The 17686-nt window shown below is 43.5% G+C and overlaps 1 pseudogene; it reads left to right on the plus strand.

The window, feature by feature from the left end:
• The first annotated feature begins 1317 nt into the window (after positions 1 to 1317).
• LOC142452424 (voltage-dependent calcium channel gamma-like subunit pseudogene) lies at positions 1318 to 9765 on the plus strand (annotated as a pseudogene).
• The last annotated feature ends 7921 nt before the right edge of the window (positions 9766 to 17686 follow it).

The following is a 17686-nucleotide window of genomic DNA, read 5'->3' on the forward strand; positions in this document are numbered from 1 at the left end:
CTCCCGGAGGTTGGAAAGCACTCAAAAGACAGCTGAGAAAGGTCTTTTCAGAGCAGAGATGATCCTAGTAATATGGCTAGAGGAAACTTGTAGTCTTCATTTGCTGATGGGACATGATTCAAAACTAGAAGAAACGATTGCAAGCATCCATTAATAATCAGAATGTAGAATGTACAAAGTAGGAATCTACAAAAATTGGAAGTCTTCACACATGAAATTACCGTACACACATAAAGATCAGTGTGGAAGGCACTAGTGAGTCTGCTCTTGGCCATGTTGAAGCAGACAGTGATGTGGTTTCCTGGGCCAGGAATGACATTCCAGAGGAATGGCGTCAGTCATCATCGAAAAGAACACTTCACCGTCTATCTGGAAGTGCAGTGCTGTTGCTGAGAGGATGCTATAGACCTATACAAAGAAATGAATGCAACTATAAACTGAAGAATGCTACGAACTTCATCACTCTGAAATTTATCAAACATGCAATAATTATGCAGTGATAATTATTGGCAATTGGAATGCAAAAGTGGAAACAAAGAGGGAGAAACAATAGTTGAAAAGGTGACCTTGATGACAGAAATGAAGCTGGTGACATGATAAAACTTTGCAAGACTATTGACTTCTTCACTGCAAATACCTTTTTTTATGACAGCATAAACAGTGACAGTCCGCATGGACCTTGCCAGATAGAATACATATGAATTAAATCGACCACATCTGTAGGAGGAGAGGAAGAAGTTCAATATTAGCAGCCCATATGAGGCCAGCACTTGTGTGTGGCACAGACCACCAGGTTGGAGGTGAGGAAATTAAAAGAAGTCCATGTGAGCCAAAACATGACCTTGGATTTGTCAAGAGCATGTCATGAGCACATTTAACTCATTGAACAGTTTACGACAGAAGACCTGATGAGCTATGGGATGATATAAAAAAAATCATGTGAAGAAAGCAAAATATCATTAAAAAGACAAGAAAGAAGGGGGAAAAAGATCAAAGTGGATCTCAGAATCGACTCTGAAACTTAGAGTAGCACTCTAAGTGAAATGTGCAAAGACCTGGAGTTAGAAAACTGAAAATAAACTGAAAGGTACCGCTGCGGCTTTTTCCATTGGTAAACATGACCACAGCAGTACCTTTCAGTGATACTTTTTCATCACCAGTCTTATATCCTAATGAGTTTACTGAGTATAGCACTGTTATCCCCAAGAGAAATATAATGGGCTTACTTAAAATTCTTCCCATGCTGTGCTAGCTCATTCTCAGTAAACATTTTTTATATCAGAGTTTATTTTTTGGCCGTCCAGAGCCCAGGCTCTGATGGCCACAGCCGGCGGAGGGAGCGGCGGGGCCAGAGCACGGCTCAACGTGACTGCAATCACTGAGTAGGCTCAGAGGCTGCTGGTCCACAGGAGGCCCCGAAGGGCCTTCTTTTGAGTCCTTCTTTTGGACCTTGATCATCATGTGTGCTGCATGGCTGTGGTCCTGTCCTCTGTCTCCATCTGTGATGGCCACTGGCTCCAGACTGAGGACTGCCTCTTTGGGCTGTGGCACTAATGTACCAGAGCCAACCAGAGTGGGCCACCGTGCCTCTGAGATCTGAGTCAGGCCCATATGCCGGGGCTGGCTGTGGGCATGGGCCTGGCCCGCAGCATGGGTGCCATGGCCATGGTGGTGGCCACCTTTGACTTGGAACTGCTCATGGTGCTCCAGGTGTGCGTGGACCTCCACTCACTGCGCAAGTAGGCCCTGGGCCCATGCTCCTCTTCAGTCGCTTTGAGCCTCTCCTCAGGGGTGCCCTTGACCTTTGTGATCCCCCTCAGGAACCAGGCCACACTCCTCAGCTTCACCCTGACCTTCTGGTGTTAGGTTCGGGGAAGGTGAGCTTACCTTGGGCACACGGAATAATCATGACCAGTTGAGATGCAAAAGCGGCAAGTTTATTCACTAGCTCGAGCTAGGGCTTCCTCCCTCCGCTGCTGGGCGCAGCGGAGACCCAGCATCCAAAGGGAATCAGGCCCGAACGCTTTGTTCTCTGGGTTTTTATAGGGCCAGGGACAAGGGGGCAGTCCAGGGTTGCTGTTCTTTAAACTTATTGGAGAAAACTTCTGGCACCAGCATTGTCCAGCGGTGATTGGTGAGTAGGTTCGCGCATGCTTTCCTGATTGGTTGGTCACTGGTTGGCTGTCACTCGAACTCTATTGGCTAAGGCGTTATCAGGCGATGTGTCCCATTGGTTAGATCAGGTGATGTGTTGCATCAGTGACTAGGAACTTGAAACCGAAACTGAAACCTAGGCCTACCTCAAACCCCAGCTTTCATACAGCCTGCTTTAACTTTCACTCTGCTGATTCTAGCAGGTGCACACCCGAGCCCACCCCACATTGCCCCCCTTTTATGTTTTAACTGTTTGAAGTAATCATACTTTTAAAAATGTGGATAAGCAGGTGGACAGAAGTGAGAAATGTAGTGGATTATATTACACATTAGTTAATTAAGCTTGGTTTAGGGGTGCATATGTTTGTCTAAGTATTATAAGTTGCACTGTGTTAATGCGGTGTTTTACAAAAGTAACTAGTCTATTAAGAATACAAGACCCAAAGGTTAACAAACGAAGCAGTATTACTACAGGTCCTATGATAGAGGATAATAGGGTAGGATACTATGGGGAATTGCTAAACCACTGAGAGTACCAGCTTTGGCCTTCTGACTGAGTTAATTTTCTGTCCTCAATGCCTTTTCAGATGTTTCATGGAGTCTTTTATTATTCCTCAGTGGTCTGCATAGAAACCACATTCTTCATTAAGGGCCATACATAAACTTCCTTGCTGTAGAAAAATTAAATCTAGCCCTCTATGATTTTGTAGGACTACCTCGGAAAGCGAGCTTACAGATTTTTCTAGATGCATTATTGCATCTTTCAGTCTGGCTAAATCCTCATGAATTAAGTTCAGGAGATGGGTCAGTCCGTGATTTTGGTTGCTTAGAGCAACTGTTCCTGTGCCTGCTCTAGCAGCGCTGACTCCACGTAACAGAGCAACTGTTAAAACAGTGACAGGTTCTCTTTTAACTTTCTGGTGGTGTTGGTTTGACCATTGTAACCAGCCATCTTCCCACGAATGGTAAATAACCCATGGGAAAAGAATGATAGTTACACAGAATTCTGTAGCATTAGTAAGGTGTAACAATTTGGTATATAGGCAAGGGGAAAGTCTGGAATTTGAACATATCCACATACTACCATTAGTAGGAATTATCCACTTACTGCTCTAGTTGATCTGAGAATTAATGTTTATACATGAGGCCTCATATTTTTTCAGAATTTTTCCTGCACATGCTCCAATTCCTTGAACATTTTCCATCATGAAACCTTTTCTTTACGGCTATTCCAGTCACACCTCACATTGGCCTCCTGAACTAAAGCTCTATTTATAGCTAGGGCGTCATAATACTGGGGTTCTATACTATAACAAAGCCAACAACTTTTAGTAACATTGGGATTAGTATTGTTTAAAGCATTATACGTTGATTCTATTAAGTCAAACAGGGGAGAATTGAGGTGGGCCCTGTTCTGTGTGTATTCTGGACCAGCCGTTGATGTTAAAGTAAGTAAGACTTTTGGGACTGGGGTGGCTATTATTTTGGAAGGTTTGGGATGGCTGGGTACTACCGACAAATGGACTAAATTATAATCGGGTCTTCCGTTATACAGATACAAGGCCCACGTTATCCCTCAGATCCAGGTCTCTCTGTGATGGTACCGGCTGTGGATGGTGATTTTTATGGTATTATTAGCATCAGCACTATTACTTGACACAAATTTCATTGACACATATTCTTCTTTAGAGCTCCATTTCCAATCACCATCATTGGCGGTTACACGAGCCCATTCAGAGCAATAGGACTATCGTGCTTTACTGGAACACCCCTGTTGCAGGCTACGTCCCCCACGATCTTCCTCTGTCAGCACCTCAGGCCAGGTCGTAGGGCACACCTGAAACCCCTGCTTTCTCATGACCAGTTTATCATTTGAAGGTGTGCTATACCTGACATACCGTACCACTCAAGGGGTGGGGACAATTCTTTTTTCTTGCCAGAGTTGTTCGAGGCTGAAAAATATTTCAGGGCACTGCATTGCAGTTATTGGGTGTGTTTTACTCACTGTTGCTAGAATGTCTCCGGTGACTAGATTTTTCAGAGTCCAGGTGTGACTCCAAGGTTCATGTTGGTTATAGTTACAGTTTATCTTGATAATTGCAGAGAGGAACACCCAGAGGGCCACTGGCCACAGGATCATGATGGTCTGCTGAGGGGCACCCGAAGGGGATTGGTGGGGTGCTGTGTTGCCATCCACACCTTTTCTGGAGGCTCTGCTAGGCGGGTATGGCTGTGGTGAATCCAGGCAACTATTCCATCCACCTTTAAGGCTGTAGGAGAGGTTAAAACACATGATAAGGCCCCTTCCATTTGGTTTCTAGATTCTTGCTACGGAACCTTCAAACCCAAACCCAATCCCCAGGCAAACACTGATGTTGTCTTCCAGCTTCATTGGCCTGCTTCATTTTGGTAAACGGCTTGAATAGCGGGCCAAACATTGGCTTGAATTTTGTAAGGCTTGCATAGCCTCCAATATCTCAGCCGGCCCTGCATAGGGCGGACTGACTCTTCTAGGGACAATGGGGGATGGTTTACCATATACTATCTCAAAAGGCATTAATCTAAGCGTGTAGGGGGAATTCCGCACATGGAATATAGCAAATGGCAAGAGAGTCACTCAGTTTTCGCCAGTCTCAGAGGCCAATTTTGTTAGTCTCTTTTAGAATTCTAGTCATCCTTTCTACCTGCCCAGAGCTTTGCAGATTGTATGCACAATGCAATTTCCAATTTGTTCCCAAGGCTCGGGTAAAATTTTGAATGACCTCGCTTACAAAAGTGGGTCCATTATGAGATCCAATTGTTTGAGGCATTCCATATCCAGGAACTATTTCCTCTAGCACCTTCTTTGCTACCTACTATCAGGGCGGTCTCCCTTTTAGTTGGAAAAGCTTCTACCCAACCTGAAAAAGTATCAATGAAGACTATCAGGTACTTGTAACCATATTTGCCTGGCTTGATTTCAGTGAAATCCACCTCCCAATGTAGCCCAGGTTGCTTACCTCTCTCCTGACCCCTTGATGCACATTTATAATTTTACCTGGTTTCATTTCTTGGTAGACACGGCATTGGCTCACTAGCTGCTCTGCAGTCAGTTGGCCTTTGAACTGTAGTTTGGCAGTTTGCAACAATTACAGCTCTTCCTTTTTTCCCCAAATGAGTGGTACGGTGTAAATTGTACAGCATCTCTCATCCCACCTCAGCGGGGAGGATAAGATTGTCCTGGGCCTTCAGCCACGGCAAACCCTCCTCAGTTAGGGCTTGCAGCTCTTGTTTGGCCCACAGTTCTTCTTCAGCTGTATAGCCAGGCACACTTGGAATGGACCCCATTCCTGGGGGAGAGAATTCAACAAGGCATACCTGCCCACCTGGTTCTTCAGGTTCATTTTCCTCCTTTCCTTGGACCGCAGCCTTTTTCACCTCTTTGTCTGTGGCACAATTGCCCTTAGCTTCCATTGAGGTGCCCTTTTGATGTCCGGGCGTGTGCACTACAGCCACTGCTTAGGCAGTGTCACGGCTTCCAGCAATTGTATAAACCGTCAGCCTTTTGCCCTCGGCTAACTGCAGGGCCTTGGTTAACGTGATAGGTTTGGCTTTCTAGGCTGAAGTTCTGGTGGGCAATTGGCCGGTCCACATTACTTGGCCCTTTGCAGTAAAAATTGTCACCCCAGCATATCTTTTACCATCATGTGTAAAACTGCTGCCATCTGTGAACCCCACTAGATCACTCTTAGGTAGGGGCCTGTCAATCAGGTCTTTCCTAGGCTGGTGGATTTCTGCCAGAATTTTGGCGCAATCCTGCTCCACTGGCCCTGCCTCCAGGTCCAGTAACAAAGTGGCAGAATTCAAAACAGTGGGAGAGGAAAAGTTATTTGGGGTGCATTTAACAGTCCCTGGTAGTGAGTGAGGCCAGCATTTGAAATCCACTTCCCTGGGAATGTTTTAGAATTCCCTCTATGGCATGAGGGGTATAGATAACCAGGTCCTGCCCCAGAGTGAGCTTGTTCGTATCTTTTACTAACATGGCGGTAGCAGCAATAATTCGCAGACAAGCCGGCCATCCGGCTGCCACAGGGTCTAGCTTCTTTGACAGATAGGCCACCGGCCTTCTTCAGGGTCCAAGCAGTTGAGTTAGGACCCCTTTAGCCACTCCTTTTGCTTCATCCACAAACAGGGTGAACAGCTTGGATGGGTCTGCAATGCGAGGGCAGGTGGCTCCAGCATGGCCCTTTTCAAAGTTTTAAAGGCTTGATCCATAGCTGTGCTCCAGGTATGAGTTCAGTGAAAATAGGGGGATGATGTTGAGCCCACCCTGGAGTCCCAGTTTCAGCCCATGCTTCTGGAAAGTCCTTTAACCATTGACTGGCATCTGTTCCTTTGGGGCTGAGTTCAGATTGAAATAGTCTGTACTCATCAGCTAGGTTCATAGTGAGGACTGATATTTGTCTGGGTGGACGATTTACAGTGTTTAACGGTGTTTAAACGTTGCCTTTTTGAGTCTGTCAAGCGGACATGTCTATCATTTATCTTAGTCAGGATATCTCTTCCCAGCAGGGGTGTTGGGCACTCAGGGATGCGCATGAATGAATGACTTACCCGACCCACACTGAGATCCACTTTGCGGTCTGAAGTCCATCGGTAACAGTTAGTCCCTGTAGCGCCTTGCACCCAGCTGGTGCGGCTTGACAGCCTTCCATCGTCATGGGTGAGAGCCAAGTGTTCTGCTCCCGTGTCTACCAAGAAATTAACCGAGTTCCCCTTCACCAATAAAATTACCCTGGGTTCGGGGAGAGGTTCTGAACCCCGTCCCCCCTAGTCACTATCTTTCAACTTTCTAACATCCTTGTCCAATTCCCAGCCTTTCTTTCCACTTTCTAACATCTTTCTCTTCCCGGAACACTGGTCATCCCAGTGCCCCCTTTCCTGACAATACCAGCACCAAACCTCCCCTTTCTTAATCAACCCTTCTTCTCGTCTTCCCTTTCTGGACAGTCCCGTGCCACCATCACCTTAGCTACTTCCCTAACTACCTTCTTTGTTTCACCTGCTTGGAACCTTCGATCTTCCATCTGCTGTCTTTCTTTCCTCTCTTCCAGGTTTTCTCTATTGTTATAGACCTTTTCTGCCACTTCCAACAAATCCTTCAAAGTCTTCTCTCCCACTTTCTACTTTCTGCAACTTTCTTTTGACATCTGGTGCAGCTTGATTAATAAAAGCCATCATTACTGAAGCCTTACTTTCCTCTGATGTGGGGTTCATGGGGGTATATGCCTAAAAGCTTCCATAATACATTCTAGAAAAGCAGCTGGGCTCTCTTGGGGACCTTGGCCAAATAGGTCGCCTTCCTTGCCGCAGCTCGGAGACCAGCCATGAGAACCTGACGATGAACCCGGAGGCTCGCCTACCTTCTGGATCATTAAAGTCCCAAGCAGGTCTTTCCAAGGGAAAGGCCCAGTCGGTCACCCTGGGGTTTATTGTGGGCTGCCCATCATCACCCGGTACCAGCTTCCTAGCCTCCCGTTGGATTCGCTCTCTTTCTTCTGTGTTGAAGAGAACGCGGAGAAGCTGCTGGCATTCATCCCAAGTGGGCTGGTGGGTGAACAGGACAGAATCTAACAGGTTAATGAGGTCTTGTGGGTTTTCAGAAAATCTAGCATTTTGAGACTTCCAGTTGTATAAGTCGCTGGTGGAAAAAGGCCAATACTGAAGGGCCTGCTCCCCGTCATCCCGCACAGGGCCGACTGCCTGTAATGACAGAGCCTGTGTGGGGTTGAGTCCCGGGGTGCTATTTTTTTTTCTGACCTACGATGGGATCGGGTGGGTGGCCGACATCGCTGCTGACCCCGTGTGCTCACTTTGCTCTGGCTGGCATGGCCTGTCCCAGAAAATCCCCCAGGCCCAAAGGCGCAACCTCCTGGGGCGCACAGAGGACAGTCCATTGTGCCAGTGGAGGGGCAGTCCAGCTCTCCTCCCCCACCAGCGAGGGTGAGCGCCTGGAGGGGGGGAGAGCACGGCGACTGTGGGCGTGCAGGGGAAAGGGCACGTAGTGGGTTGTAAGGGGTGGCACTTGCCAGGTTTTATCTAAATCCTCAGGCAGCAATTCTGTCTTGGCCTGTAAAACTTTTGGGCGGACTTTGTTAGCAACTAAAACCTGGGTTTGAAATTTTTTAATCTAATTTGGGGGATTCTGCGTCAAACGTTGCCACACTAGGATATAGGGTATCTGGTCAGGATGGCCTTCTCATCCGGGTCGGAAGACGTCTTTTACCTTCTAGATGAACGGTAGGCTAAAAGTTCCCTTACTCGGCCATCCAACCCCGAACGTCGGCCACTCTGAACGACAGAAAATAGTTTCCTTTTTCTAATTTCAACAGAAAGGTTATTCGCCCTATTTTTGACTTCCTTAAAATTGTCCACCAATAGGGGCAATGAGGTGCTTGAAGAGCCTCCCATAGCTATGGAAAAAATAAATGATTAAAGACAAGCGACACGAAAGCAAAACAAACAAACAAGTTGCGACACAGACGAGACACGCAGGACGACCACACAATGTCTGCAGACTCACCAAGGCACCTAACGCCTCTCCGTCCGAACAGACCCAGTCTGTCGGAACCCAGGTCCGGACTCTACCCGGAACTTACCAGGGGCACAGGAGGACTTCTCCCACTCTGAACCCGACAGGTGACTGCGCTGGCGTGTCCACCTTGGTCGTATTCTGGTCCCAGTTGATGGCGCCACCCAGAAACCTGTCTGGACAGATTTAAAGAAAAGAAAAGAAAAAAACAAAGAAACTCCTACCTCAAGGTCAGTCCGTGTGTCCGCGGCAGGGCCCATGCTCTCACTCCCACATCCCGAACGAGCCCCCAAATGTTAGATTCAGGGAAGGAAGGCAAGCTCACCTTGGGCGCACTGAAGAATACGACCAGTTGAGGTGCAAAAGCGGCAAAAGGAGTTTATTCGCTAGCTCGAGCTAGAGCTCCCTCCCTCCGCTGCCCGGTGCCATGGGGATGCAGTGGCCAAAGGGAATCAGCCCCGGGCTTTTATAAGGCCAGGGACAGGCAGGCAGTCCAGGGTTGCTGTTCTTTAAACTTATTGGAGGAAACTTCTGGCACCAGCATTGTCCAGCGGTGATTGGTGAGTAGGTTCGCGCGTGCTTTCCTGATTGGTTGGTCACAGGTGGGCTGTCACTCGAGCTCTATTGGCTAAGGTGTCATCAGGCGATGTCCCATTGGTTAGGTCGGATCAGGCGATGTTAGGTGATGTCCCATTGGTTAGGTGGATCGGGTAATGTGTTGCGTCAGTGATCAGGAACTTGAAATCGAAACTGAAACTGAAACTGAAACCTAGGCCTACCTCATGCCCTGGCTGTCATACAACCTGTTTTAACTTTTACTCTGCTGATTCTAGCAGTTGCACACCCGTGCCCCACACTGGTTCTAGTTCACAGCCTCCTTCCTCTTCTTCCTGAGCGCCCACAGCGGCCTTCACGTCAATAGCATCACAATGCCTGGGACAGCCAAGGACACTTTAGGGTCCCCTATGGTCACCTCGGGGTCTACAAGAATGTGTGGTCCAAAATGGAACTTTCCTGAATTGGACTTCTGGTGGGAGTAAGCAAGGGGACAGTCACCTTGACACTGTTGCCTCTTGGCCTCTAAGCTTTGGGTTCTTGGCCTGAAATGGACCCAAACCTTAGCAGCTGGTCTGCGGTGCAGAGGCCAGGCCAAGTCTCAGTGCTACCACGTGCACAGGCTTAGCCAGCATATCAGGATGCTGATTTTAGAAGACAAAAAACACTTATTCTTCCTGAGTCCTTCCCAGCACTGGAGTCAATTTGGAGGCAGGAAGGGTAAGGGTGGTGAGGCCAGCTGCACAGCCTGTGTATTGATGGTGCTGGTCTGTGGGGCTGGGGCATGCCTAGGGCCTCGGGGCCAATGGGATCACTCTTAGGGTTTAAAGTCTGACCGCTGTCTGGGATGTTCTCCCACCAGTTCACAGGCTTTGTGGACAGGTCCCTCGGCTCTAACTTTGTTCAGTCCAGGGAGGCAGATCTCAGGATCCTCTCTGAATTTGACCAGACTCGACCCCTGTCCTATGTAGAGTCCCCACAATCCCTGGGAAACCCTGGCTTCCAGCAGCTGCTCCGATGGGAACTGGGTCGGGGTGAATCCTGCCTGAAGGTGGTTTTCCTTTCCCCTGGAAGAATTCTTGAGCAAGGCTCCCCAGGAAAGTGCGCCTGACATCTAAAACACAGTCCTCCATGTATTTTACTTCTGTAGTGATTCTGTGAGAAAAGATTTGGTGAAACACCGTGTCACAATTATTTCTAAGAAGAAAATGTGAAAAGCAACTGTTAATTGTTTTTTCTTACAGTTTTTATTAGGTTACCTTGCATAAAAAAACCAATTGATAGTAATATTACTGTGCTATTTATGGCGAAACTGGACTTTTGTTAATGTCCAAATCCTTAGGATTATTTTCTATGTCATGAAATCTTATATGTAGAAGTAACCTTATAAATCCTCTTTTCCAACTTCTTCCACTGTAACTTGGGTAAGAGTTAGCAAACAATAAATAGATGCTCTTAATAGCATATTAGACTTCCTTCATTTCTTAAAATGAAAACAAATAGCTAAACATTCCAGAACCCCTACTGACCGCTGACCTTTTTATTCTCGCTATAGTTTGCTTTTTCCAGGATGCCATGTAAGTGGAATAAAACAGCATTTATGCTTCTTAAACTGGCATTTTTTATTTAGCAAGATGCATTTAATAAACTATGGTGCATACACACAATGGAATACTAGGCATCACTGTAGAATATCTATGAATCTGTGAAACACCTCATGATATGGATGCCGTTAGAGGACCTAATGCAGAGTGGAATTATAAAAGGAAAAATATTATTTGAGGCCATTATTATAAAAAATTAAATTAAAAAGAAAAATTTTCACACTAAAAGAAATAGACTTTAGTGATTACTGAGAGTGAGAAGGGAAGGAAGGTAAAGGGAAGTTATAGACCAGAGAGTAGACAGGTGTTAACTTTGGTGGAGGAGGAGACAATATCCAACAAGAGTGATACAGGTGTGTGGGGGTTGGGGTAAATGATGGAACCGGCCAAGACTTTGGGAGGTTTGATCAACTGAATTTAAAAAGGCTAATCTGCTCTGTAATCCTTCACCTAACCACAATAAAAAGTAAAAGTACACAAACAAAAACTACCAAAAGGCACATGGAAACAATTAGTGCAATGCACTAATGGACCACACAAGCATCTATGTCTACAATCATGAGACTAGAAGAACTAGGTGGTACCTAGCTACCAATATCAACTATTTTGTAAAGGATCACACTAGAAGGTCCTGGATAATTTGGAGAAAACCGTGGAACATAACTTAAAATCATAGAAATTACCAGACTAGTTTTAGGATAGAGACCAGTGGGACACTCAAGATGATGGTCCTTATCCTTCAGATCTGGAACAGAACTTACCTTTGCATTGGAATACCATTTAAGGTCAAAAGTACATCATTTGTGGAAGGACAAAGTTTAGAGAGTTAGGAAAGAAGAAGAAATGGAAACAGACAAAACAGAAATAAGTGTGATGTATATGTATGTGTATGTGTGTGTATATGTATGTGTATACATATACGTATACATATATGTATATGTATAGGCAGGAGATTGAAGTGTGTGATTTTATCAGAATATATGGGAACTGTTTAATGTAAAATTATGATCTGTAAATCTCACCGAAATAAAAATAAAAACTTAAAAAACCCCACATTCATCTATTTCCTTACATATTTTAATACATCACTCATTTTAACTGCTAAGTATTATTCTGTTTTAAGGATGTATACCAATATGTTTAAAAGATAACTTGACTGTTTTATTCTTGTGATTATGAGGAAGACTTCTGTAAGCATTCATGTGAAATGTTAATGTGGATGGTGAATGGCATTTTTCCATTTTAACCAATCTTTCAAGGACTCAGGCTGATAAAGAATCTGCTCTTTTCAAAGCATAGTTGATATCCAACTAGCAATGAGAGAGAAAGTGGAAAACTAGGCCATAGATTTCATGGGCAAGTCTGGGTGTAACACAAAATAATCATGCCCACATATTCATCCAAAGTCAATCAAATGACCCTAGTAAATGTGAGAAGGGATGAATTGTATGTCCAAGAAGTAATGGAATTGGGTTTGGTGAACACATAGCATATCTCTGCCGAAATATTCTGCCAAAACTATCAAACAATATAATTAATGTAACATGCAAGTGAAATTTTGCTAATGATCTTTCAGTAACAGTTGCAGCAGTACATTTTCAAGGAACTGTCTAAAATTCAAGCCATATTCAGAAGAGGGCATGGAACTAGGGATATAATTGTTGACATCTGATGAATCTTGGCTCAAAGTAAAGAACACAAAAAAATATTTTGCTTGGTGTATTGATTATGTAATGGCATTTGACTATGTGTATCATAACAAACTATGGATAGCCTTGAGAAGAATGGAAATTCCAGAATATTTCATTGTCTTTATGCAAAATCTTTACATGGACCAAAAGGCAGTTGTCTGAACAGAACATGGGAATACTACATGGTTTAGAATCAGGAAAGGTGGGCATTGCAGTGTAATTGCAGTGCATTACAGAAATCCCGGGGACTGAGAGAGGAGCCCTTGTGGTGTAGTGGGCTATGATTTGAGCTGCTAACCACAAGGTGAGGGGTTCAAAATTACAGGTGGCTCCAGGTGAGAAAGATGAGGCTGTATACTCCTGTAAAGAGTTAAGTCTCAGAAACCCATAGGGGGAGTTTTAGTTTCTTATAAGGTCTATATGAACTACAATTGTGTTGATAGCAGTAAGTTTGGCTTTGGTTTGGGGGTGCCTGATGCTGAGGACTTCCTTTGTCTTGATTCTCTAAAACAGCAGCTCTCAACCTGTGGGTTATAACCCCTTTGGAGGTCAAACGACCCTTTCACAGGGGTCACCTAAGATCATCAGAAAACACATATTTCTAATGGTCTTAGGAATCGAGGGACCACTCCTCTATCCATCTCCAGGCAGTTTGCCCACATGCAGATATGATCACATATGAGTACCCATGCTACACCATGTTTCAAGACAAAATTTCATTTATTTGTAATTTGAAATATATTTCATAATATATAACCACATATTGTTTTTGTGATTAATCACTATTCTTTAATTATGTTAAATTTGTAACAATGAAAGTAAATCCTGCATATCAGATATTTACATTATGATTCATAACAGTAGCAACATTACAGTGATGAGTAGCAATGAAAATAATTTTATGGTTGGGGGTCACCACAACATGAGGAACTATATTAAAGAGTCATGGCATTAGGAAGATTGAGAGCTATTTCTCTAAAAGAAATTCTTCAACACTTAAATTCACTTCCAAGGGCTTTATTTTTTTTTAATTCTCTTCCTTGGCCTTTTCTGAAATGGGCATTTGGTATTCTCTTAATGAAATCTATAATTTCTTTTGTTTGTGAAAGATTAATGATTCAAGCATTATTATTCAAGGATGTAGTTCCCCCAAAAAGTAGGGACCTGTTAACTCCCTAGTCATGGTTGCTTCAGCCATATGTATCCAATTCCCTGGAAAATCTATTAGGCTTCTGGTTCTTTTCCTTCCAGTCAATCACCTGTGTCTAGAGCCACACTACAAATTCTTTACTTTGAATGATTCTAAATTTTCTCTTCTTTTGGGGGTGTTATATTCTATCCTTCCTCTGTTCTATCTCCTCCTGGTAAATATAGACATTGTGAGGCCATTACATTTGTGGTGCTATGAGGTAAGCATGGTGTTGCTAATCACAAGGTCAGCAGTTCAAACCCACTAGCGATATTGGGATAAAGACAAGATTATCTGCTCCAATAAAGATTTATCATTTATAGTTTCAGAAATCTTAAAAATGATTGCTGTCAGTCAGAATTGACTGGTTGGCAGTGGGTTTTTGTTTGTTTTTTAAGACTGAAAGGAAAGGTGACAGCTTGATTTTGCTGTAAGATAGTGTTTTAATGATTTCTCCTGCTTAAAGGTTTTCCTAACTTTAAATCCTTGAATCTGAAATAAATAAAACAGTTGGCTTTTCCAACCAAAGTTAAATTTCTAGAATCTGTAAAATTCTCTGAATGTTTTTCTTTTACTTTCTGGTCAGCCTTAGCCACCGTTACCAGCCTACAGCAATCCATTCATTCTTTCTAGCCAGTTCTTCAAGAGCACATGGCTTGTCTTTAAGTGTTTTCTAGATGCTCAGCCACGACAGAATAGTGTCTGTCATTATTCTAGCACCTGGTATTTATTTCCTTACGATTGTCACATATCTAGGTCCATGTTACAACCACACCATGATTCTAAGGTACTAATTACTGCACTACTGTATGTATATCAATTTATTGTACTGCAGTGGCATGTGTGTTGCCATGATGCTGGAAGCTATGTTGCTGGCATTTCAAATGGCAGCAGGGTCAGCCAAAGTGAAGAGGTTCAGCCGAACTTACAGACTAAGAGCAGACTACAAGAAGGAATAGGCTGTCCACTTCTATGGAAGTAGCCACAGAAAAACTTATGGACAGAAATAAACCATTGTCAGATCCTGAAAACCTCACGAGAGAAGCAGAACATTGTCAGAGATAGTTCCAGAAGATAATACCCTCAAGTAAGAGGCACTCAAAATATTACTGAGGAAGAGCTGTCTTCTCCAAGTCGAGTGCATAATGACATGGATGGAGTGAAGCCTGCGGCAGGAAAGCCTTTGGTACCTTCATTTGCTAATGGGGCACAACCCTGAATGGGAAGAAGCAGCTGAAAACATCATTTTAAAAATGGAATTAGAGTATACAAAGTGTGACTCTAGGAAAATTGGAAGTTGTGAAGAATCAAATGGAAAACATAAACATCAACGTTCTGGGCGCTAGTGAGCTGAAATAGACTGATATTGGCAATTTTGAATAAGAAAATCATATGATTTACTGTGCTGGGATTGAATTAGAGGAATGACATTGCATTCAGCCTCAAGAAGCACATTTCAAGGTCTATCTTGACCTATAATACTGTCTGTGACAGAATTATATCTATCCAGAGTCATGGAAAATCAATCAAATTAATTAATCAGCTATTAATCACAGTTGTACACCATCCAACCAAGTTGCTGATGAATTAAAGAATCCTACCAATGTCTTCAGTCTGAAATTAATCACACCTACAATCAAGATGCTTTGGTAATTATTGTTGATTGGAATGCAAAAGTGGGAAACTAAGTGGAGGGAAAGTAGTTGGAACATTTGGCCTTGGCGCTAGCATTGAAGCTGGAGATCAAGTGACAGAATTTTGCAGCAATTTCTTCATTGCAAATAACTTTTTTCAACAATACAAAAGGCTATACAATGCGGACTTCACCAGGTGAAAGATGAAGAAATAAAATGGACTATATTTGTATGCAGAAATGACGGAGAAGCTGAATATCAGCAGCTAAAAAGAGGCTAGGGGTTGACTGTGGAATAGGTAATCACTCATATATAAGTTCAGGTTTGCTCAGATGTAAGTTCAGCTGGAACTTGAAGAAAATTAAAACAGTTCCACAACAGCCAACATAGGACCTTGAGTCTATCCCACCTGAATTTCGAAAATATCTCAAGAACAAATTTGACACATTTAACACTGGCAACAGAAGAGTGGAAGTGCTGTGGGATGACTTCAAGAATATCATACATGAAGGAAGCAAACGGTCATTAAAATGGCAGAAAAGAGAGAAAAGAGCAACACTGAAACTTGCTCTTCATCACAGAGTAGCTCGTGCACATGGAAAAAATAATTAAGTCAAAAAGCTGAACAGGAAATTTCAAAAGGTAGCTGGAGAAGACAAAGTAAAATATAATGAAATGTACAAAGCCCTAGCATTAGAAAGCCAAAATGAGAAGAACCCACGAAGTATATCTCAAGCTAAATGTACTCGAGAAATAATTCAAGCCTTGAGTTTCAATTTGAAAAATCTATAGGCAAAATATTGAACAATGTAGGAAGCATTAAAAGAAGATGGAAAGAATACACAGAGTCATTGTGGCAGAAACAACTAGTCAACCTTGTACCATTCTGGAGGGAGCATATGGAAAAAAAACAATGATACTGAAGGAAGAAGTTTTAGCTGAAACTGACAGCATAGGCCAAAAATAAGGATCCAGAAATGGATGGAATACCAATTCAAATGTTTCAACACTCTGATGAAGCACTGAAAGCATTCATTTAATTTATCTATGTCAGATTTGGAATGCAGTTACTGGCCAACTGACTGGAAGGGAAACATATTTGTACTCATTCCAAAGAAAGGTGACCCAACTGAATGCTCAAATTAAAGAACAATAGCAGTAATATCACAAGCAAGTAAAATTTGGCTAAAGATCATACAATAGTTGCAGCAGTACATTGACAGAGACTTGCCAGAGGTTCAGGCTGGACTCTGAAGAGGATGGGGGGAAAGGCATATCATTGCTCATGTCAGATGGATCGTAGCTCAATGCAGAAAATACCAGAAAAATATTCACCTACCTTATTTTGACTATACTAAGTCATTCAACTGTGTGGACCATAACAAACTATGGATAGCCTTGAGAAGAATGGTGTGTTCATTTGGATACTTTAGAGAAACAAATCCACAGAAACTCATAAGTATAAGAGAGATTTTTATATAAAGGTTAAGTGAACATCAAGAAAACATCCCAACCTAGTGCTGCCCAAGCCCACAAGTCCAACAATAACCCAAATATCCAACACCAATCCACAAAGTCCTCTTCCATCTCACAAAACACATGCAATGATGCTGACTGCAGGAGGAAAGCTGAATCAGTGAGCGTGTGAGCATCTCAGCACTGGCAGGGGTCTCCACATGGCTGCTCCAGCACCTAGGGCTGAATCGGGGTAGGTCCATGTGACTTCTCCTCGGGGGTGTCTTGCAGGAAGTGATCCTTCCCAGTTGAAGGAGGAAACTGGCTAAGGCAGCTGCATCCTAGTCCGACCATCAGAAAGCAAGAGACCTGAGAACTAGAAAGGGGAGGCTCACTGAGCCATTTATCTCTCTCTCCTTCAATTAACCCCACATGTGTTTATTGGCCAGGTTGGCACAATAAACTAACTACCTCAATTGGGAATCTCAGAACACTACATTGTACTCACTGCAGAACACATACATGGATCAAGTGTCAGTTCTGTGAACAGAACTAGGAAATACTGCATAATTTAAAATAAGGGAAGTTGTGTGTTAATGCTTTATCCTGTCACCGAACTTATTTGATCTGTATGCTGAGCAAATATCAGAGAAGGAAATAGGAAGAGGAATTTGGTATCAGGATCAGAGGAAGCCTTATTAACAACCTGTGATATGCAGATGAGAAAACCTTGCAATATGCAGATGAGAAAACCTCTTTTGCTGAAAGTGAAAAGATGTTGAAGCACGTGCTGATGAAGATCAAGGATTGGAGTCCAGGTTACAACTCAGTGT

Source organism: Tenrec ecaudatus, chromosome 7 (genome assembly GCF_050624435.1).
Source record: "Tenrec ecaudatus isolate mTenEca1 chromosome 7, mTenEca1.hap1, whole genome shotgun sequence".
Taxonomy (NCBI): domain Eukaryota; kingdom Metazoa; phylum Chordata; class Mammalia; order Afrosoricida; family Tenrecidae; genus Tenrec; species Tenrec ecaudatus.